Here is a 22585-nt window from a genome sequence, read left to right as displayed (position 1 = left end):
TGTTGTGAGAGTGAAATTATGTCTAAGTCCAGCTTCGGTACATTAGATGCAAATCTGAAACTTAACCTAAGCTTTTTTCGAAGCTACTTTTTGGCTAACTTCTTATAGGAATGTCTAGGAGCTCTGAAAATGAACGTGCGCGTCTTTCACTCTTCCCGAGGGACTTAGAAGAATTTTGTGATATTTTTTATTAAAATGGTGTATAAGGGTATATATATAAATATATTTTATGCACTGTATATGAGCTGGCGATTTCTAAGTCTGTGGTTCCGAGAGGGGGTAACAAGGCTCACTAATAAAGGTCAAGCCACTTGGCTGCCAGAATGCCCTGCTTCAGCACAGACCAGTAAGGCATTGTGATAAGCGTATCTCCGGTATGGTCAGGGGTTAATGGGAGTCGTCCCCGTCCCCCCAGTATATGGCCAGAACCATGGACCCGGTACTTGTGGTTCGGACTGTCTCCAACCAGCCATAATGTTGTGAGAGTGAAATTATGTCTAAGTCCAGCTTTGGTACATTAGAAGCAACTCTGAAACTTAACCTAAGCGTTTTTCGAAGCTACTTTTTGGCTAACTTCTTATAGGAAGGTCTAAGAGCTCTGAAAATGAATGTGCGCGTCTTTCACTCTTCCCGAGGGACTTAGAAGAATTTTGTGATATTTTTTATTAAAATGGTGTACAGTATAAGGGTATATATATATATACATTTATTTTATGCACTGTATATGAGCTGGCGATTTCTAAGTCTGTGGTTCCGAGAGGGGGTAACCAGGCTCACTAATAAAGGTCAAGCCACTTGGCTGCCAGAATGCCCTGCTTCAGCACAGACCAGTAAGGCATTGTGATAAGCGTATCCCCGGTATAGTCAGGGGTTAATGGGAGTCGTCCCCCCCCCCCCAGTATATGGCCAGAACCATGGACCCGGTATTTGTGGTTCGGACTGTCTCCAACCAGCCATAATGTTGTGAGAGTGAAATTATGTCTAAGTCCAGCTTCAGTACATTAGAAACAACTCTGAAACTTAACCTAAGCGTTTTTCGAAGCTACTTTTTGGCTAACTTCTTATAGGAAGGTCTAGGAGCTCTGAAAATGAACGTGCGCGTCTTTCACTCTTCCCGAGTGACGTAGAAGAATTTTGTGATATTTTTTATTTAAATGGTGTATAAGGGTATATATATAAATATATTTTATGCACTGTATATGAGCTGGCGATTTCTAAGTCTGTGGTTCCGAGAGGGGGTAACCAGGCTCACTAATAAAAGTCAAGCCAATTGGCTGCCAGAATGCCCTGCTTCAGCACAGACCAGAAAGGCATTGTGATAAGCGTATCCCCGGTATAGTCAGGGGTTAATGGGAGTAGTCCCCGTCCCCCCAGTATATGGCCAGAACCATGGACCCGGTATTTGTGGTTCGGACTGTCTCCAACCAGCCATAATGTTGTGAGAGTGAAATTACAGCATCTCTAAGTCCAGCTTCGGTACATTAGAAGCAACTCTGAAACTTAACCTAAGCGTTTTTCGAAGCTACTTTTTGGCTAACTTCTTATAGGAAGGTCTAGGAGCTCTGTAAATGAACGTGCGCGTCTTTCACTCTTCCTGAGGGACTTAGAAGAATTTTGTGATATTTTTTATTAAAATGATGTATAAGGGTATATATATAAATATATTTTATGCACTGTATATGAGCTGGCGATTTCTAAGTCTGTGGTTCCGAGAGGGGGTAACCATGCTCACTAATAAAAGTCAAGCCACTTGGCTGCCAGAATGCCCTGCTTCAGCACAGACCAGTAAGGCATTGTGATAAGCGTATCCCCGGTATAGTCAGGGGTTAATGGGAGTCGTCCCCGTCCCCCCAGTATATGGCCAGAACCATGGACCCGGTATTTGTGGTTCGGACTGTCTCCAACCAGCCATAATGTTGTGAGAGTGAAATTATGTCTAAGTCCAGCTTCGGTACATTAGATGCAAATCTGAAACTTAACCTAAGCTTTTTTCGAAGCTACTTTTTGGCTAACTTCTTATAGGAATGTCTAGGAGCTCTGAAAATGAACGTGCGCGTCTTTCACTCTTCCCGAGTGACGTAGAAGAATTTTGTGATATTTTTTATTAAAATGGTGTATAAGGGTATATATATAAATATATTTTATGCACTGTATATGAGCTGGCGATTTCTAAGTCTGTGGTTCCGAGAGGGGGTAACCAGGCTCACTAATAAAGGTCAAGCCACTTGGCTGCCAGAATGCCCTGCTTCAGCACAGACCAGTAAGTCATTGTGATAAGCGTATCTCCGGTATGGTCAGGGGTTAATGGGAGTCGTCCCCGTCCCCCCAGTATATGGCCAGAACCATGGACCCGGTACTTGTGGTTCGGACTGTCTCCAACCAGCCATAATGTTGTGAGAGTGAAATTATGTCTAAGTCCAGCTTTGGTACATTAGAAGCAACTCTGAAACTTAACCTAAGCGTTTTTCGAAGCTACTTTTTGGCTAACTTCTTATAGGAAGGTCTAAGAGCTCTGAAAATGAATGTGCGCGTCTTTCACTCTTCCCGAGGGACTTAGAAGAATTTTGTGATATTTTTTATTAAAATGGTGTACAGTATAAAGGTATATATATATACATTTATTTTATGCACTGTATATGAGCTGGCGATTTCTAAGTCTGTGGTTCCGAGAGGGGGTAACCAGGCTCACTAATAAAGGTCAAGCCACTTGGCTGCCAGAATGCTCTGCTTCAGCACAGACCAGTAAGGCATTGTGATAAGCGTATCCCCGGTATAGTCAGGGGTTAATGGGAGTCGTCCCCCCCCCCCCCAGTATATGGCCAGAACCATGGACCCGGTATTTGTGGTTCGGACTGTCTCCAACCAGCCATAATGTTGTGAGAGTGAAATTATGTCTAAGTCCAGCTTTGGTACATTAGAAGCAACTCTGAAACTTAACCTAAGCGTTTTTCGAAGCTACTTTTTGGCTAACTTCTTATAGGAAGGTCTAGGAGCTCTGAAAATGAACGTGCGCGTCTTTCACTCTTCCCGAGTGACGTAGAAGAATTTTGTGATATTTTTTATTTAAATGGTGTATAAGGGTATATATATAAATATATTTTATGCACTGTATATGAGCTGGCGATTTCTAAGTCTGTGGTTCCGAGAGGGGGTAACCAGGCTCACTAATAAAAGTCAAGCCAATTGGTTGCCAGAATGCCCTGCTTCAGCACAGACCAGAAAGGCATTGTGATAAGCGTATCCCCGGTATAGTCAGGGGTTAATGGGAGTCGTCCCCGTCCCCCCAGTATACGCCCAGAACCATGGACCCAGTACTTGTGGTTCAGACTGTCTCCAACCAGCCATAATGTTGTGAGAGTGAAATTATGTCTATTGTAAGTCCAGCTTTGGTACATTAGAAGCAACTCTGAAACTTAACCTAAGCGTTTTTCGAAGCTACTTTTTGGCTAACTTCTTATAGGAAGGTCTAGGAGCTCTGAAAATGAACGTGCGCGTCTTTCACTCTTCCAGAGGGACTTAGAAGAATTTTGTGATATTTTTTATTAAAATGGTGTATAAGGGTATATATATAAATATATTTTATGCACTGTATATGAGCTGGCGATTTCTAAGTCTGTGGTTCCGAGAGGGGGTAACCAGGCTCACTAATAAAGGTCAAGCCACTTGGCTGCCAGAATGCCCTGCTTCAGCACAGACCAGTAAGGCAGTGTGATACGCGTATCCCCGGTATAGTCAGGGGTTAATGGGAGTAGTCCCCGTCCCCCCAGTTTATGGCCAGAACCATGGACCCGGTATTTGTGGTTCGGACTGTCTCCAACCAGCCATAATGTTGTGAGAGTGAAATTACAGCATCTCTAAGTCCAGCTTCGGTACATTAGAAGCAACTCTGAAACTTAACCTAAGCGTTTTTCGAAGCTACTTTTTGGCTAACTTCTTATAGGAAGGTCTAGGAGCTCTGAAAATGAACGTGCGCGTCTTTCACTCTTCCTGAGGGACTTAGAAGAATTTTGTGATATTTTTTATTAAAATGATGTATAAGGGTATATATATAAATATATTTTATGCACTGTATATGAGCTGGCGATTTCTAAGTCTGTGGTTCCGAGAGGGGGTAACCAGGCTCACTAATAAAGGTCAAGCCACTTGGCTGCCAGAATGCCCTGCTTCAGCACAGACCAGTAAGGCATTGTGATAAGCGTATCCCCGGTATAGTCAGGGGTTAATGGGAGTCGTCCCCGTCCCCCCAGTATATGGCCAGAACCATGGACCCGGTATTTGTGGTTCGGACTGTCTCCAACCAGCCATAATGTTGTGAGAGTGAAATTATGTCTAAGTCCAGCTTCGGTACATTAGATGCAAATCTGAAACTTAACCTAAGCTTTTTTCGAAGCTACTTTTTGGCTAACTTCTTATAGGAATGTCTAGGAGCTCTGAAATGAACGTGCGTGTCTTTCACTCTTCCCGAGGGACTTAGAAGAATTTTGTGATATTTTTTATTAAAATGGTGTATAAGGGTATATATATAAATATATTTTATGCACTGTATATGAGCTGGCGATTTCTAAGTCTGTGGTTCCGAGAGGGGGTAACCAGGCTCACTAATAAAAGTCAAGCCAATTGGCTGCCAGAATGCCCTGCTTCAGCACAGACCAGAAAGGCATTGTGATAAGCGTATCCCCGGTACAGTCAGGGGTTAATGGGAGTCGTCCCCTTCCCCCCAGTATACGCCCAGAACCATGGACCCGGTAATTGTGGTTCGGACTGTCTCCAACCAGCCATAATGTTGTGAGAGTGAAATTATGTCTAAGTCCAGCTTTGGTACATTAGAAGCAACTCTGAAACTTAACCTAAGCGTTTTTCGAAGCTACTTTTTGGCTAACTTCTTATAGGAAGGTCTAGGAGCTCTGAAAATGAACGTGCGCGTCTTTCACTCTTCCCGAGTGACGTAGAAGAATTTTGTGATATTTTTTATTTAAATGGTGTATAAGGGTATATATATAAATATATTTTATGCACTGTATATGAGCTGGCGATTTCTAAGTCTGTGGTTCCGAGAGGGGGTAACCAGGCTCACTAATAAAAGTCAAGCCAATTGGTTGCCAGAATGCCCTGCTTCAGCACAGACCAGAAAGGCATTGTGATAAGCGTATCCCCGGTATAGTCAGGGGTTAATGGGAGTCGTCCCCGTCCCCCCAGTATACGCCCAGAACCATGGACCCAGTACTTGTGGTTCGGACTGTCTCCAACCAGCCATAATGTTGTGGGAGTGAAATTATGTCTACTGTAAGTCCAGCTTTGGTACATTAGAAGCAACTCTGAAACTTAACCTAAGCGTTTTTCGAAGCTACTTTTTGGCTAACTTCTTATAGGAAGGTCTAGGAGCTCTGAAAATGAACGTGCGCGTCTTTCACTCTTCCAGAGGGACTTAGAAGAATGTTGTGATATTTTTTATTAAAATGGTGTATAAGGGTATATATATAAATATATTTTATGCACTGTATATGAGCTGGCGATTTCTAAGTCTGTGGTTCCGAGAGGGGGTAACCAGGCTCACTAATAAAGGTCAAGCCACTTGGCTGCCAGAATGCCCTGCTTCAGCACAGACCAGTAAGGCAGTGTGATACGCGTATCCCCGGTATAGTCAGGGGTTAATGGGAGTAGTCCCCGTCCCCCCAGTTTATGGCCAGAACCATGGACCCGGTATTTGTGGTTCGGACTGTCTCCAACCAGCCATAATGTTGTGAGAGTGAAATTACAGCATCTCTAAGTCCAGCTTCGGTACATTAGAAGCAACTCTGAAACTTAACCTAAGCGTTTTTCGAAGCTACTTTTTGGCTAACTTCTTATAGGATGGTCTAGGAGCTCTGAAAATGAACGTGCGCGTCTTTCACTCTTCCTGAGGGACTTAGAAGAATTTTGTGATATTTTTTATTAAAATGATGTATAAGGGTATATATATAAATATATTTTATGCACTGTATATGAGCTGGCGATTTCTAAGTCTGTGGTTCCGAGAGGGGGTAACCAGGCTCACTAATAAAGGTCAAGCCACTTGGCTGCCAGAATGCCCTGCTTCAGCATAGACCAGTAAGTCATTGTGATAAGCGTATCTCCGGTATGGTCAGGGGTTAATGGGAGTCGTCCCCGTCCCCCCAGTATATGGCCAGAACCATGGACCCGGTACTTGTGGTTCGGACTGTCTCCAACCAGCCATAATGTTGTGAGAGTGAAATTATGTCTAAGTCCAGCTTTGGTACATTAGAAGCAACTCTGAAACTTAACCTAAGCGTTTTTCGAAGCTACTTTTTGGCTAACTTCTTATAGGAAGGTCTAAGAGCTCTGAAAATGAATGTGCGCGTCTTTCACTCTTCCCGAGGGACTTAGAAGAATTTTGTGATATTTTTTATTAAAATGGTGTACAGTATAAGGGTATATATATATACATTTATTTTATGCACTGTATATGAGCTGGCGATTTCTAAGTCTGTGGTTCCGAGAGGGGGTAACCAGGCTCACTAATAAAGGTCAAGCCACTTGGCTGCCAGAATGCTCTGCTTCAGCACAGACCAGTAAGGCATTGTGATAAGCGTATCCCCGGTATAGTCAGGGGTTAATGGGAGTCGTCCCCCCCCCCCCCCCAGTATATGGCCAGAACCATGGACCCGGTATTTGTGGTTCGGACTGTCTCCAACCAGCCATAATGTTGTGAGAGTGAAATTATGTCTTAGTCCAGCTTTGGTACATTAGAAGCAACTCTGAAACTTAACCTAAGCGTTTTTCGAAGATACTTTTTGGCTAACTTCTTATAGGAAGGTCTAGGAGCTCTGAAAATGAACGTGCGCGTCTTTCACTCTTCCCGAGTGACGTAGAAGAATTTTGTGATATTTTTTATTAAAATGGTGTATAAGGGTATATACTGTATATAAATATATTTTATGCACTGTATATGAGCTGGCGATTTCTAAGTCTGTGGTTCCGAGAGGGGGTAACCAGGCTCACTAATAAAAGTCAAGCCAATTGGTTGCCAGAATGCCCTGCTTCAGCACAGACCAGAAAGGCATTGTGATAAGCGTATCCCCGGTATAGTCAGGGGTTAATGGGAGTCGTCCCCGTCCCCCCAGTATACGCCCAGAACCATGGACCCAGTACTTGTGGTTCGGACTGTCTCCAACCAGCCATAATGTTGTGAGAGTGAAATTATGTCTACTGTAAGTCCAGCTTTGGTACATTAGAAGCAACTCTGAAACTTAACCTAAGCGTTTTTCGAAGCTACTTTTTGGCTAACTTCTCATAGGAAGGTCTAGGAGCTCTGAAAATGAACGTGCGCGTCTTTCACTCTTCCAGAGGGACTTAGAAGAATTTTGTGATATTTTTTATTAAAATGGTGTATAAGGGTATATATATAAATATATTTTATGCACTGTATATGAGCTGGCGATTTCTAAGTCTGTGGTTCCGAGAGGGGGTAACCAGGCTCACTAATAAAGGTCAAGCCACTTGGCTGCCAGAATGCCCTGCTTCAGCACAGACCAGTAAGGCAGTGTGATACGCGTATCCCCGGTATAGTCAGGGGTTAATGGGAGTAGTCCCCGTCCCCCCAGTATATGGCCAGAACCATGGACCCGGTATTTGTGGTTCGGACTGTCTCCAACCAGCCATAATGTTGTGAGAGTGAAATTACAGCATGTCTAAGTCCAGCTTCGGTACATTAGAAGCAACTCTGAAACTTAACCTAAGCGTTTTTCGAAGCTACTTTTTGGCTAACTTCTTATAGGAAGGTCTAGGAGCTCTGAAAATGAACGTGCGCGTCTTTCACTCTTCCTGAGGGACTTAGAAGAATTTTGTGATATTTTTTATTAAAATGATGTATAAGGGTATATATATAAATATATTTTATGCACTGTATATGAGCTGGCGATTTCTATGTCTGTGGTTCCGAGAGGGGGTAACCAGGCTCACTAATAAAGGTCAAGCCACTTGGCTGCCAGAATGACCTGCTTCAGCACAGACCAGTAAGGCATTGTGATAAGCGTATCCCCGGTATAGTCAGGGGTTAATGGGAGTCGTCCCCGTCCCCCCAGTATATGGCCAGAACCATGGACCCGGTATTTGTGGTTCGGACTGTCTCCAACCAGCCATAATGTTGTGAGAGTGAAATTATGTCTAAGTCCAGCTTCGGTACATTAGATGCAAATCTGAAACTTAACCTAAGCTTTTTTCGAAGCTACTTTTTGGCTAACTTCTTATAGGAATGTCTAGGAGCTCTGAAAATGAACGTGCGCGTCTTTCACTCTTCCCGAGGGACTTAGAAGAATTTTGTGATATTTTTTATTAAAATGGTGTATAAGGGTATATATATAAATATATTTTATGCACTGTATATGAGCTGGCGATTTCTAAGTCTGTGGTTCCGAGAGGGGGTAACCAGGCTCACTAATAAAGGTCAAGCCACTTGGCTGCCAGAATGCCCTGCTTCAGCACAGACCAGTAAGTCATTGTGATAAGCGTATCTCCGGTATGGTCAGGGGTTAATGGGAGTCGTCCCCGTCCCCCCAGTATATGGCCAGAACCATGGACCCGGTACTTGTGGTTCGGACTGTCTCCAACCAGCCATAATGTTGTGAGAGTGAAATTATGTCTAAGTCCAGCTTTGGTACATTAGAAGCAACTCTGAAACTTTACCTAAGCGTTTTTCGAAGCTACTTTTTGGCTAACTTCTTATAGGAAGGTCTAGGAGCTCTGAAAATGAACGTGCGCGTCTTTCACTCTTCCCGAGGGACTTAGAAGAATTTTGTGATATTTTTTATTAAAATGATGTATAATGGTATATATATAAATATATTTTATGCACTGTATATGAGCTGGCGATTTCTAAGTCTGTGGTTCCGAGAGGGGGTAACCAGGCTCACTAATAAAAGTCAAGCCAATTGGCTGCCAGAATGCCCTGCTTCAGCACAGACCAGAAAGGCATTGTGATAAGCGTATCCCCGGTATAGTCAGGGGTTAATGGGAGTCGTCCCCCCCCCCCCAGTATATGGCCAGAACCATGGACCCGGTATTTGTGGTTCGGACTGTCTCCAACCAGCCATAATGTTGTGAGAGTGAAATTATGTCTAAGTCCAGCTTCAGTACATTAGAAACAACTCTGAAACTTAACCTAAGCGTTTTTCGAAGCTACTTGTTGGCTAACTTCTTATAGGAAGGTCTAGGAGCTCTGAAAATGAACGTGCGCGTCTTTCACTCTTCCCGAGGGACTTAGAAGAATTTTGTGATATTTTTTATTAAAATGATGTATAATGGTATATATATAAATATATTTTATGCACTGTATATGAGCTGGCGATTTCTAAGTCTGTGGTTCCGAGAGGGGGTAACCAGGCTCACTAATAAAAGTCAAGCCAATTGGCTGCCAGAATGCCCTGCTTCAGCACAGACCAGTAAGGCATTGTGATAAGCGTATCCCCGGTATAGTCAGGGGTTAATGGGAGTCGTCCCCGTCCCCCCAGTATATGGCCAGAACCATGGACCCGGTATTTGTGGTTCGGACTGTCTCCAACCAGCCATAATGTTGTGAGAGTGAAATTATGTCTAAGTCCAACTTCGGTACATTAGATGCAAATCTGAAACTTAACCTAAGCGTTTTTCGAAGCTACTTTTTGGCTAACTTCTTATAGGAAGGTCTAGGAGCTCTGAAAATGAACGTGCGCGTCTTTCACTCTTCCCGAGGGACTAAAAAGAATTTTGTGATATTTTTTATTAAAATGGTGTATAAGGGTATATATATAAATATATTTTATGCACTGTATATGAGCTGGCGATTTCTAAGTCTGTGGTTCCGAGAGGGGGTAACCAGGCTCACTAATAAAAGTCAAGACAATTGGCTGCCAGAATGCCCTGCTTCAGCACAGACCAGAAAGGCATTGTGATAAGCGTATCCCCGGTATAGTCAGGGGTTAATGGGAGTCGTCCCCGTCCCCCCAGTATACGCCCAGAACCATGGACCCGGTAATTGTGGTTCGGACTGTCTCCAACCAGCCATAATGTTGTGAGAGTGAAATTATGTCTAAGTCCAGCTTTGGTACATTAGAAGCAACTCTGAAACTTAACCTAAGCGTTTTTCGAAGATACTTTTTGGCTAACTTCTTATAGAAAGGTCTAGGAGCTCTGAAAATGTACGTGCGCGTCTTTCACTCTTCCCGAGGGACTTAGAAGAATTTTGTGATATTTTTTTATTAAAATGGTGTATAAGGGTATATATATAAATATATTTTATGCACTGTATATGAGCTGGCAATTTCTAAGTCTGTGGTTCCGAGAGGGGGTAACCAGGCTCACTAATAAAGGTCAAGCCACTTGGCTGCCAGAATGCCCTGCTTCAGCACAGACCAGTAAGGCATTGTGATAAGCGTATCTCCGGTATAGTCAGGGCTTAATGGGAGTCGTCCCCGTCCCCCCAGTATATGGCCAGAACCATGGATCCGGTACTTGTGGTTCGGACTGTCTCCAACCAGCCATAATGTTGTGAGAGTGAAATTATGTCTAAGTCCAGCTTTGGTACATTAGAAGCAACTCTGAAACTTAACCTAAGCGTTTTTCGAAGCTACTTTTTGGCTAACTTCTTATAGGAAGGTCTAGGAGCTCTGAAAATGAACGTGCGCGTCTTTCACTCTTCCCGAGTGACGTAGAAGAATTTTGTGATATTTTTTATATAAATGGTGTATAAGGGTATATATATAAATATATTTTATGCACTGTATATGAGCTGGCGATTTCTAAGTCTGTGGTTCCGAGAGGGGGTAACCAGGCTCACTAATAAAAGTCAAGCCAATTGGTTGCCAGAATGCCCTGCTTCAGCACAGACCAGAAAGGCATTGTGATAAGCGTATCCCCGGTATAGTCAGGGGTTAATGGGAGTCGTCCCCGTCCCCCCAGTATACGCCCACAACCATGGACCCAGTACTTGTGGTTCGGACTGTCTCCAACCAGCCATAATGTTGTGAGAGTGAAATTATGTCTATTGTAAGTCCAGCTTTGGTACATTAGAAGCAACTCTGAAACTTAACCTAAGCGTTTTTCGAAGCTACTTTTTGGCTAACTTCTTATAGGAAGGTCTAGGAGCTCTGAAAATGAACGTGCGCGTCTTTCACTCTTCCAGAGGGACTTAGAAGAATTTTGTGATATTTTTTATTAAAATGGTGTATAAGGGTATATATATAAATATATTTTATGCACTGTATATGAGCTGGCGATTTCTAAGTCTGTGGTTCCGAGAGGGGGTAACCAGGCTCACTAATAAAGGTCAAGCCACTTGGCTGCCAGAATGCCCTGCTTCAGCACAGACCAGTAAGGCAGTGTGATACGCGTATCCCCGGTATAGTCAGGGGTTAATGGGAGTAGTCCCCGTCCCCCCAGTATATGGCAAGAACCATGGACCCGGTATTTGTGGTTCGGACTGTCTCCAACCAGCCATAATGTTGTGAGAGTGAAATTACAGCATGTCTAAGTCCAGCTTCGGTACATTAGAAGCAACTCTGAAACTTAACCTAAGCGTTTTTCGAAGCTACTTTTTGGCTAACTTCTTATAGGAAGGTCTAGGAGCTCTGAAAATGAACGTGCGCGTCTTTCACTCTTCCTGAGGGACTTAGAAGAATTTTGTGATATTTTTTATTAAAATGATGTATAAGGGTATATATATAAATATATTTTATGCACTGTATATGAGCTGGCGATTTCTAAGTCTGTGGTTCCGAGAGGGGGTAACCAGGCTCACTAATAAAGGTCAAGCCACTTGGCTGCCAGAATGCCCTGCTTCAGCACAGACCAGTAAGGCAGTGTGATACGCGTATCCCCGGTATAGTCAGGGGTTAATGGGAGTAGTCCCCGTCCCCCCAGTATATGGCCAGAACCATGGACCCGGTATTTGTGGTTCGGACTGTCTCCAACCAGCCATAATGTTGTGAGAGTGAAATTACAGCATGTCTAAGTCCAGCTTCGGTACATTAGAAGCAACTCTGAAACTTAACCTAAGCGTTTTTCGAAGCTACTTTTTGGCTAACTTCTTATAGGAAGGTCTAGGAGCTCTGAAAATGAACGTGCGCGTCTTTCACTCTTCCTGAGGGACTTAGAAGAATTTTGTGATATTTTTTATTAAAATGATGTATAAGGGTATATATATAAATATATTTTATGCACTGTATATGAGCTGGCGATTTCTAAGTCTGTGGTTCCGAGAGGGGGTAACCAGGCTCACTAATAAAGGTCAAGCCACTTGGCTGCCAGAATGCCCTGCTTCAGCACAGACCAGTAAGGCATTGTGATAAGCGTATCTCCGGTATGGTCAGGGGTTAATGGGAGTCGTCCCCGTCCCCCCAGTATATGGCCAGAACCATGGACCCGGTACTTGTGGTTCGGACTGTCTCCAACCAGCCATAATGTTGTGAGAGTGAAATTATGTCTAAGTCCAGCTTTGGTACATTAGAAGCAACTCTGAAACTTAACCTAAGCGTTTTTCGAAGCTACTTTTTGGCTAACTTCTTATAGGAAGGTCTAAGAGCTCTGAAAATGAATGTGCGCGTCTTTCACTCTTCCCGAGGGACTTAGAAGAATTTTGTGATATTTTTTATTAAAATGGTGTACAGTATAAGGGTATATATATATACATTTATTTTATGCACTGTATATGAGCTGGCGATTTCTAAGTCTGTGGTTCCGAGAGGGGGTAACCAGGCTCACTAATAAAAGTCAAGCCAATTGGCTGCCAGAATGCCCTGCTTCAGCACAGACCAGAAAGGCATTGTGATAAGCGTATCCCCGGTATAGTCAGGGGTTAATGGGAGTCGTCCCCCCCCCCCCCCCAGTATATGGCCAGAACCATGGACCCGGTATTTGTGGTTCGGACTGTCTCCAACCAGCCATAATGTTGTGAGAGTGAAATTATGTCTAAGTCCAGCTTCAGTACATTAGAAACAACTCTGAAACTTAACCTAAGCGTTTTTCGAAGCTACTTTTTGGCTAACTTCGTATAGGAAGGTCTAGGAGCTCTGAAAATGAACGTGCGCGTCTTTCACTCTTCCCGAGGGACTTAGAAGAATTTTGTGATATTTTTTATTAAAATGGTGTATAAGGGTATATATATAAATATATTTTATGCACTGTATATGAGCTGGCGATTTCTAAGTCTGTGGTTCCGAGAGGGGGTAACCAGGCTCACTAATAAAGGTCAAGCCACTTGGCTGCCAGAATGACCTGCTTCAGCACAGACCAGTAAGGCATTGTGATAAGCGTATCCCCGGTATAGTCAGGGGTTAATGGGAGTCGTCCCCGTCCCCCCAGTATATGGCCAGAACCATGGACCCGGTATTTGTGGTTCGGACTGTCTCCAACCAGCCATAATGTTGTGAGAGTGAAATTATGTCTAAGTCCAGCTTCGGTACATTAGATGCAAATCTGAAACTTAACCTAAGCTTTTTTCGAAGCTACTTTTTGGCTAACTTCTTATAGGAATGTCTAGGAGCTCTGAAAATGAACGTGCGCGTCTTTCACTCTTCCCGAGGGACTTAGAAGAATTTTGTGATATTTTTTATTAAAATGGTGTATAAGGGTATATATATAAATATATTTTATGCACTGTATATGAGCTGGCGATTTCTAAGTCTGTGGTTCCGAGAGGGGGTAACCAGGCTCACTAATAAAGGTCAAGCCACTTGGCTGCCAGAATGCCCTGCTTCAGCACAGACCAGTAAGTCATTGTGATAAGCGTATCTCCGGTATGGTCAGGGGTTAATGGGAGTCGTCCCCGTCCCCCCAGTATATGGCCAGAACCATGGACCCGGTACTTGTGGTTCGGACTGTCTCCAACCAGCCATAATGTTGTGAGAGTGAAATTATGTCTACTGTAAGTCCAGCTTTGGTACATTAGAAGCAACTCTGAAACTTAACCTAAGCGTTTTTCGAAGCTACTTTTTGGCTAACTTCTTATAGGAAGGTCTAGGAGCTCTGAAAATGAACGTGCGCGTCTTTCACTCTTCCAGAGGGACTTAGAAGAATTTTGTGATATTTTTTATTAAAATGGTGTATAAGGGTATATATATAAATATATTTTATGCACTGTATATGAGCTGGCGATTTCTAAGTCTGTGGTTCCGAGAGGGGGTAACCAGGCTCACTAATAAAGGTCAAGCCACTTGGCTGCCAGAATGCCCTGCTTCAGCACAGACCAGTAAGGCAGTGTGATACGCGTATCCCCGGTATAGTCAGGGGTTAATGGGAGTAGTCCCCGTCCCCCCAGTATATGGCAAGAACCATGGACCCGGTATTTGTGGTTCGGACTGTCTCCAACCAGCCATAATGTTGTGAGAGTGAAATTACAGCATGTCTAAGTCCAGCTTCGGTACATTAGAAGCAACTCTGAAACTTAACCTAAGCGTTTTTCGAAGCTACTTTTTGGCTAACTTCTTATAGGAAGGTCTAGGAGCTCTGAAAATGAACGTGCGCGTCTTTCACTCTTCCTGAGGGACTTAGAAGAATTTTGTGATATTTTTTATTAAAATGATGTATAAGGGTATATATATAAATATATTTTATGCACTGTATATGAGCTGGCGATTTCTAAGTCTGTGGTTCCGAGAGGGGGTAACCAGGCTCACTAATAAAGGTCAAGCCACTTGGCTGCCAGAATGCCCTGCTTCAGCACAGACCAGTAAGGCAGTGTGATACGCGTATCCCCGGTATAGTCAGGGGTTAATGGGAGTAGTCCCCGTCCCCCCAGTATATGGCCAGAACCATGGACCCGGTATTTGTGGTTCGGACTGTCTCCAACCAGCCATAATGTTGTGAGAGTGAAATTACAGCATGTCTAAGTCCAGCTTCGATACATTAGAAGCAACTCTGAAACTTAACCTAAGCGTTTTTCGAAGCTACTTTTTGGCTAACTTCTTATAGGAAGGTCTAGGAGCTCTGAAAATGAACGTGCGCGTCTTTCACTCTTCCTGAGGGACTTAGAAGAATTTTGTGATATTTTTTATTAAAATGATGTATAAGGGTATATATATAAATATATTTTATGCACTGTATATGAGCTGGCGATTTCTAAGTCTGTGGTTCCGAGAGGGGGTAACCAGGCTCACTAATAAAGGTCAAGCCACTTGGCTGCCAGAATGCCCTGCTTCAGCACAGACCAGTAAGGCATTGTGATAAGCGTATCTCCGGTATGGTCAGGGGTTAATGGGAGTCGTCCCCGTCCCCCCAGTATATGGCCAGAACCATGGACCCGGTACTTGTGGTTCGGACTGTCTCCAACCAGCCATAATGTTGTGAGAGTGAAATTATGTCTAAGTCCAGCTTTGGTACATTAGAAGCAACTCTGAAACTTAACCTAAGCGTTTTTCGAAGCTACTTTTTGGCTAACTTCTTATAGGAAGGTCTAAGAGCTCTGAAAATGAATGTGCGCGTCTTTCACTCTTCCCGAGGGACTTAGAAGAATTTTGTGATATTTTTTATTAAAATGGTGTACAGTATAAGGGTATATATATATACATTTATTTTATGCACTGTATATGAGCTGGCGATTTCTAAGTCTGTGGTTCCGAGAGGGGGTAACCAGGCTCACTAATAAAAGTCAAGCCAATTGGCTGCCAGAATGCCCTGCTTCAGCACAGACCAGAAAGGCATTGTGATAAGCGTATCCCCGGTATAGTCAGGGGTTAATGGGAGTCGTCCCCCCCCCCCCCCCCCCAGTATATGGCCAGAACCATGGACCCGGTATTTGTGGTTCGGACTGTCTCCAACCAGCCATAATGTTGTGAGAGTGAAATTATGTCTAAGTCCAGCTTCAGTACATTAGAAACAACTCTGAAACTTAACCTAAGCGTTTTTCGAAGCTACTTTTTGGCTAACTTCGTATAGGAAGGTCTAGGAGCTCTGAAAATGAACGTGCGCGTCTTTCACTCTTCCCGAGGGACTTAGAAGAATTTTGTGATATTTTTTATTAAAATGGTGTATAAGGGTATATATATAAATATATTTTATGCACTGTATATGAGCTGGCGATTTCTAAGTCTGTGGTTCCGAGAGGGGGTAACCAGGCTCACTAATAAAGGTCAAGCCACTTGGCTGCCAGAATGACCTGCTTCAGCACAGACCAGTAAGGCATTGTGATAAGCGTATCCCCGGTATAGTCAGGGGTTAATGGGAGTCGTCCCCGTCCCCCCAGTATATGGCCAGAACCATGGACCCGGTATTTGTGGTTCGGACTGTCTCCAACCAGCCATAATGTTGTGAGAGTGAAATTATGTCTAAGTCCAGCTTCGGTACATTAGATGCAAATCTGAAACTTAACCTAAGCTTTTTTCGAAGCTACTTTTTGGCTAACTTCTTATAGGAATGTCTAGGAGCTCTGAAAATGAACGTGCGCGTCTTTCACTCTTCCCGAGGGACTTAGAAGAATTTTGTGATATTTTTTATTAAAATGGTGTATAAGGGTATATATATAAATATATTTTATGCACTGTATATGAGCTGGCGATTTCTAAGTCTGTGGTTCCGAGAGGGGGTAACCAGGCTCACTAATAAAGGTCAAGCCACTTGGCTGCCAGAATGCCCTGCTTCAGCACAGACCAGTAAGTCATTGTGATAAGCGTATCTCCGGTATGGTCAGGGGTTAATGGGAGTCGTCCCCGTCCCCCCAGTATATGGCCAGAACCATGGACCCGGTACTTGTGGTTCGGACTGTCTCCAACCAGCCATAATGTTGTGAGAGTGAAATTATGTCTAAGTCCAGCTTTGGTACATTAGAAGCAACTCTGAAACTTTACCTAAGCGTTTTTCGAAGCTACTTTTTGGCTAACTTCTTATAGGAAGGTCTAAGAGCTCTGAAAATGAATGTGCGCGTCTTTCACTCTTCCCGAGGGACTTAGAAGAATTTTGTGATATTTTTTATTAAAATGGTGTACAGTATAAGGGTATATATATATACATTTATTTTATGCACTGTATATGAGCTGGCGATTTCTAAGTCTGTGGTTCCGAGAGGGGGTAACCAGGCTCACTAATAAAGGTCAAGCCACTTGGCTGCCAGAATGCTCTGCTTCAGCACAGACCAGTAAGGCATTGTGATAAGCGTATCCCCGGTATAGTCAGGGGTTAATGGGAGTCGTCCCCGTCCCCCCAGTATATGGCCAGAACCATGGACCCGGTATTTGTGGTTCGGACTGTCTCCAACCAGCCATAATGTTGTGAGAGTGAAATTATGTCTAAGTCCAGCTTCAGTACATTAGAAACAACTCTGAAACTTAACCTAAGCGTTTTTCGAAGCTACTTTTTGGCTAACTTCTTATAGAAAGGTCTAGGAGCTCTGAAAATGAACGTGCGCGTCTTTCACTCTTCCCGAGGGACTTAGAAGAATTTTGTGATATTTTTTATTAAAATTATGTATAATGGTATATATATAAATATATTTTATGCACTGTATATGAGCTGGCGATTTCTAAGTCTGTGGTTCCGAGAGGGGGTAACCAGGCTCACTAATAAAAGTCAAGCCAATTGGCTGCCAGAATGCCCTGCTTCAGCACAGACCAGAAAGGCATTGTGATAAGCGTATCCCCGGTATAGTCAGGGGTTAATGGGAGTCGTCGTCCCCCCCCAGTATATGGCCAGAACCATGGACCCGGTATTTGTGGTTCGGACTGTCTCCAACCAGCCATAATGTTGTGAGAGTGAAATTATGTCTAAGTCCAGCTTCAGTACATTAGAAACAACTCTGAAACTTAACCTAAGCGTTTTTCGAAGCTACTTGTTGGCTAACTTCTTATAGGAAGGTCTAGGAGCTCTGAAAATGAACGTGCGCGTCTTTCACTCTTCCCGAGGGACTTAGAAGAATTTTGTGATATTTTTTATTAAAATGATGTATAATGGTATATATATAAATATATTTTATGCACTGTATATGAGCTGGCGATTTCTAAGTCTGTGGTTCCGAGAGGGGGTAACCAGGCTCACTAATAAAAGTCAAGCCAATTGGCTGCCAGAATGCCCTGCTTCAGCACAGACCAGTAAGGCATTGTGATAAGCGTATCCCCGGTATAGTCAGGGGTTAATGGGAGTCGTCCCCGTCCCCCCAGTATATGGCCAGAACCATGGACCCGGTATTTGTGGTTCGGACTGTCTCCAACCAGCCATAATGTTGTGAGAGTGAAATTATGTCTAAGTCCAGCTTTGGTACATTAGAAGCAACTCTGAAACTTAACCTAAGCGTTTTTCGAAGCTACTTTTTGGCTAACTTCTTATAGGAAGGTCTAGGAGCTCTGAAAATGAACGTGCGCGTCTTTCACTCTTCCCGAGTGACGTAGAAGAATTTTGTGATATTTTTTATTTAAATGGTGTATAAGGGTATATATATAAATATATTTTATGCACTGTATATGAGCTGGCGATTTCTAAGTCTGTGGTTCCGAGAGGGGGTAACCAGGCTCACTAATAAAAGTCAAGCCAATTGGTTGCCAGAATGCCCTGCTTCAGCACAGACCAGAAAGGCATTGTGATAAGCGTATCCCCGGTATAGTCAGGGGTTAATGGGAGTCGTCCCCGTCCCCCCAGTATACGCCCAGAACCATGGACCCAGTACTTGTGGTTCGGACTGTCTCCAACCAGCCATAATGTTGTGAGAGTGAAATTATGTCTACTGTAAGTCCAGCTTTGGTACATTAGAAGCAACTCTGAAACTTAACCTAAGCGTTTTTCGAAGCTACTTTTTGGCTAACTTCTTATAGGAAGGTCTAGGAGCTCTGAAAATGAACGTGCGCGTCTTTCACTCTTCCAGAGGGACTTAGAAGAATTTTGTGATATTTTTTATTAAAATGGTGTATAAGGGTATATATATAAATATATTTTATGCACTGTATATGAGCTGGCGATTTCTAAGTCTGTGGTTCCGAGAGGGGGTAACCAGGCTCACTAATAAAGGTCAAGCCACTTGGCTGCCAGAATGCCCTGCTTCAGCACAGACCAGTAAGGCAGTGTGATACGCGTATCCCCGGTATAGTCAGGGGTTAATGGGAGTAGTCCCCGTCCCCCCAGTATATGGCAAGAACCATGGACCCGGTATTTGTGGTTCGGACTGTCTCCAACCAGCCATAATGTTGTGAGAGTGAAATTACAGCATGTCTAAGTCCAGCTTCGGTACATTAGAAGCAACTCTGAAACTTAACCTAAGCGTTTTTCGAAGCTACTTTTTGGCTAACTTCTTATAGGAAGGTCTAGGAGCTCTGAAAATGAACGTGCGCGTCTTTCACTCTTCCTGAGGGACTTAGAAGAATTTTGTGATATTTTTTATTAAAATGATGTATAAGGGTATATATATAAATATATTTTATGCACTGTATATGAGCTGGCGATTTCTAAGTCTGTGGTTCCGAGAGGGGGTAACCAGGCTCACTAATAAAGGTCAAGCCACTTGGCTGCCAGAATGCCCTGCTTCAGCACAGACCAGTAAGGCAGTGTGATACGCGTATCCCCGGTATAGTCAGGGGTTAATGGGAGTAGTCCCCGTCCCCCCAGTATATGGCCAGAACCATGGACCCGGTATTTGTGGTTCGGACTGTCTCCAACCAGCCATAATGTTGTGAGAGTGAAATTACAGCATGTCTAAGTCCAGCTTCGGTACATTAGAAGCAACTCTGAAACTTAACCTAAGCGTTTTTCGAAGCTACTTTTTGGCTAACTTCTTATAGGAAGGTCTAGGAGCTCTGAAAATGAACGTGCGCGTCTTTCACTCTTCCTGAGGTACTTAGAAGAATTTTGTGATATTTTTTATTAAAATGATGTATAAGGGTATATATATAAATATATTTTATGCACTGTATATGAGCTGGCGATTTCTAAGTCTGTGGTTCCGAGAGGGGGTAACCAGGCTCACTAATAAAGGTCAAGCCACTTGGCTGCCAGAATGCCCTGCTTCAGCACAGACCAGTAAGGCATTGTGATAAGCGTATCTCCGGTATGGTCAGGGGTTAATGGGAGTCGTCCCCGTCCCCCCAGTATATGGCCAGAACCATGGACCCGGTACTTGTGGTTCGGACTGTCTCCAACCAGCCATAATGTTGTGAGAGTGAAATTATGTCTAAGTCCAGCTTTGGTACATTAGAAGCAACTCTGAAACTTAACCTAAGCGTTTTTCGAAGCTACTTTTTGGCTAACTTCTTATAGGAAGGTCTAAGAGCTCTGAAAATGAATGTGCGCGTCTTTCACTCTTCCCGAGGGACTTAGAAGAATTTTGTGATATTTTTTATTAAAATGGTGTACAGTATAAGGGTATATATATATACATTTATTTTATGCACTGTATATGAGCTGGCGATTTCTAAGTCTGTGGTTCCGAGAGGGGGTAACCAGGCTCACTAATAAAGGTCAAGCCACTTGGCTGCCAGAATGCCCTGCTTCAGCACAGACCAGTAAGGCATTGTGATAAGCGTATCCCCGGTATAGTCAGGGGTTAATGGGAGTCGTCCCCCCCCCCCCAGTATATGGCCAGAACCATGGACCCGGTATTTGTGGTTCGGACTGTCTCCAACCAGCCATAATGTTGTGAGAGTGAAATTATGTCTAAGTCCAGCTTCAGTACATTAGAAACAACTCTGAAACTTAACCTAAGCGTTTTTCGAAGCTACTTTTTGGCTAACTTCGTATAGGAAGGTCTAGGAGCTCTGAAAATGAACGTGCGCGTCTTTCACTCTTCCCGAGGGACTTAGAAGAATTTTGTGATATTTTTTATTAAAATGATGTATAATGGTATATATATAAATATATTTTATGCACTGTATATGAGCTGGCGATTTCTAAGTCTGTGGTTCCGAGAGGGGGTAACCAGGCTCACTAATAAAAGTCAAGCCAATTGGCTGCCAGAATGCCCTGCTTCAGCACAGACCAGAAAGGCATTGTGATAAGCGTATCCCCGGTATAGTCAGGGGTTAATGGGAGTCGTCCCCCCCCCCCCCCCCAGTATATGGCCAGAACCATGGACCCGGTATTTGTGGTTCGGACTGTCTCCAACCAGCCATAATGTTGTGAGAGTGAAATTATGTCTAAGTCCAGCTTCAGTACATTAGAAACAACTCTGAAACTTAACCTAAGCGTTTTTCGAAGCTACTTTTTGGCTAACTTCTTATAGAAAGGTCTAGGAGCTCTGAAAATGAACGTGCGCGTCTTTCACTCTTCCCGAGGGACTTAGAAGAATTTTGTGATATTTTTTATTAAAATGGTGTATAAGGGTATATATATAAATATATTTTATGCACTGTATATGAGCTGGCGATTTCTAAGTCTGTGGTTCCGAGAGGGGGTAACCAGGCTCACTAATAAAGGTCAAGCCACTTGGCTGCCAGAATGACCTGCTTCAGCACAGACCAGTAAGGCATTGTGATAAGCGTATCCCCGGTATAGTCAGGGGTTAATGGGAGTCGTCCCCGTCCCCCCAGTATATGGCCAGAACCATGGACCCGGTATTTGTGGTTCGGACTGTCTCCAACCAGCCATAATGTTGTGAGAGTGAAATTATGTCTAAGTCCAGCTTCGGTACATTAGATGCAAATCTGAAACTTAACCTAAGCTTTTTTCGAAGCTACTTTTTGGCTAACTTCTTATAGGAATGTCTAGGAGCTCTGAAAATGAACGTGCGCGTCTTTCACTCTTCCCGAGGGACTTAGAAGAATTTTGTGATATTTTTTATTAAAATGGTGTATAAGGGTATATATATAAATATATTTTATGCACTGTATATGAGCTGGCGATTTCTAAGTCTGTGGTTCCGAGAGGGGGTAACCAGGCTCACTAATAAAGGTCAAGCCACTTGGCTGCCAGAATGCCCTGCTTCAGCACAGACCAGTAAGTCATTGTGATAAGCGTATCTCCGGTATGGTCAGGGGTTAATGGGAGTCGTCCCCGTCCCCCCAGTATATGGCCAGAACCATGGACCCGGTACTTGTGGTTCGGACTGTCTCCAACCAGCCATAATGTTGTGAGAGTGAAATTATGTCTAAGTCCAGCTTTGGTACATTAGAAGCAACTCTGAAACTTTACCTAAGCGTTTTTCGAAGCTACTTTTTGGCTAACTTCTTATAGGAAGGTCTAAGAGCTCTGAAAATGAATGTGCGCGTCTTTCACTCTTCCCGAGGGACTTAGAAGAATTTTGTGATATTTTTTATTAAAATGGTGTACAGTATAAGGGTATATATATATACATTTATTTTATGCACTGTATATGAGCTGGCGATTTCTAAGTCTGTGGTTCCGAGAGGGGGTAACCAGGCTCACTAATAAAGGTCAAGCCACTTGGCTGCCAGAATGCTCTGCTTCAGCACAGACCAGTAAGGCATTGTGATAAGCGTATCCCCGGTATAGTCAGGGGTTAATGGGAGTCGTCCCCGTCCCCCCAGTATATGGCCAGAACCATGGACCCGGTATTTGTGGTTCGGACTGTCTCCAACCAGCCATAATGTTGTGAGAGTGAAATTATGTCTAAGTCCAGCTTCAGTACATTAGAAACAACTCTGAAACTTAACCTAAGCGTTTTTCGAAGCTACTTTTTGGCTAACTT

Source organism: Ascaphus truei, chromosome 2 (genome assembly GCF_040206685.1).
Source record: "Ascaphus truei isolate aAscTru1 chromosome 2, aAscTru1.hap1, whole genome shotgun sequence".
Lineage (NCBI taxonomy): Eukaryota > Metazoa > Chordata > Amphibia > Anura > Ascaphidae > Ascaphus > Ascaphus truei.
Note: the sequence above shows the minus strand (reverse complement) of the source record.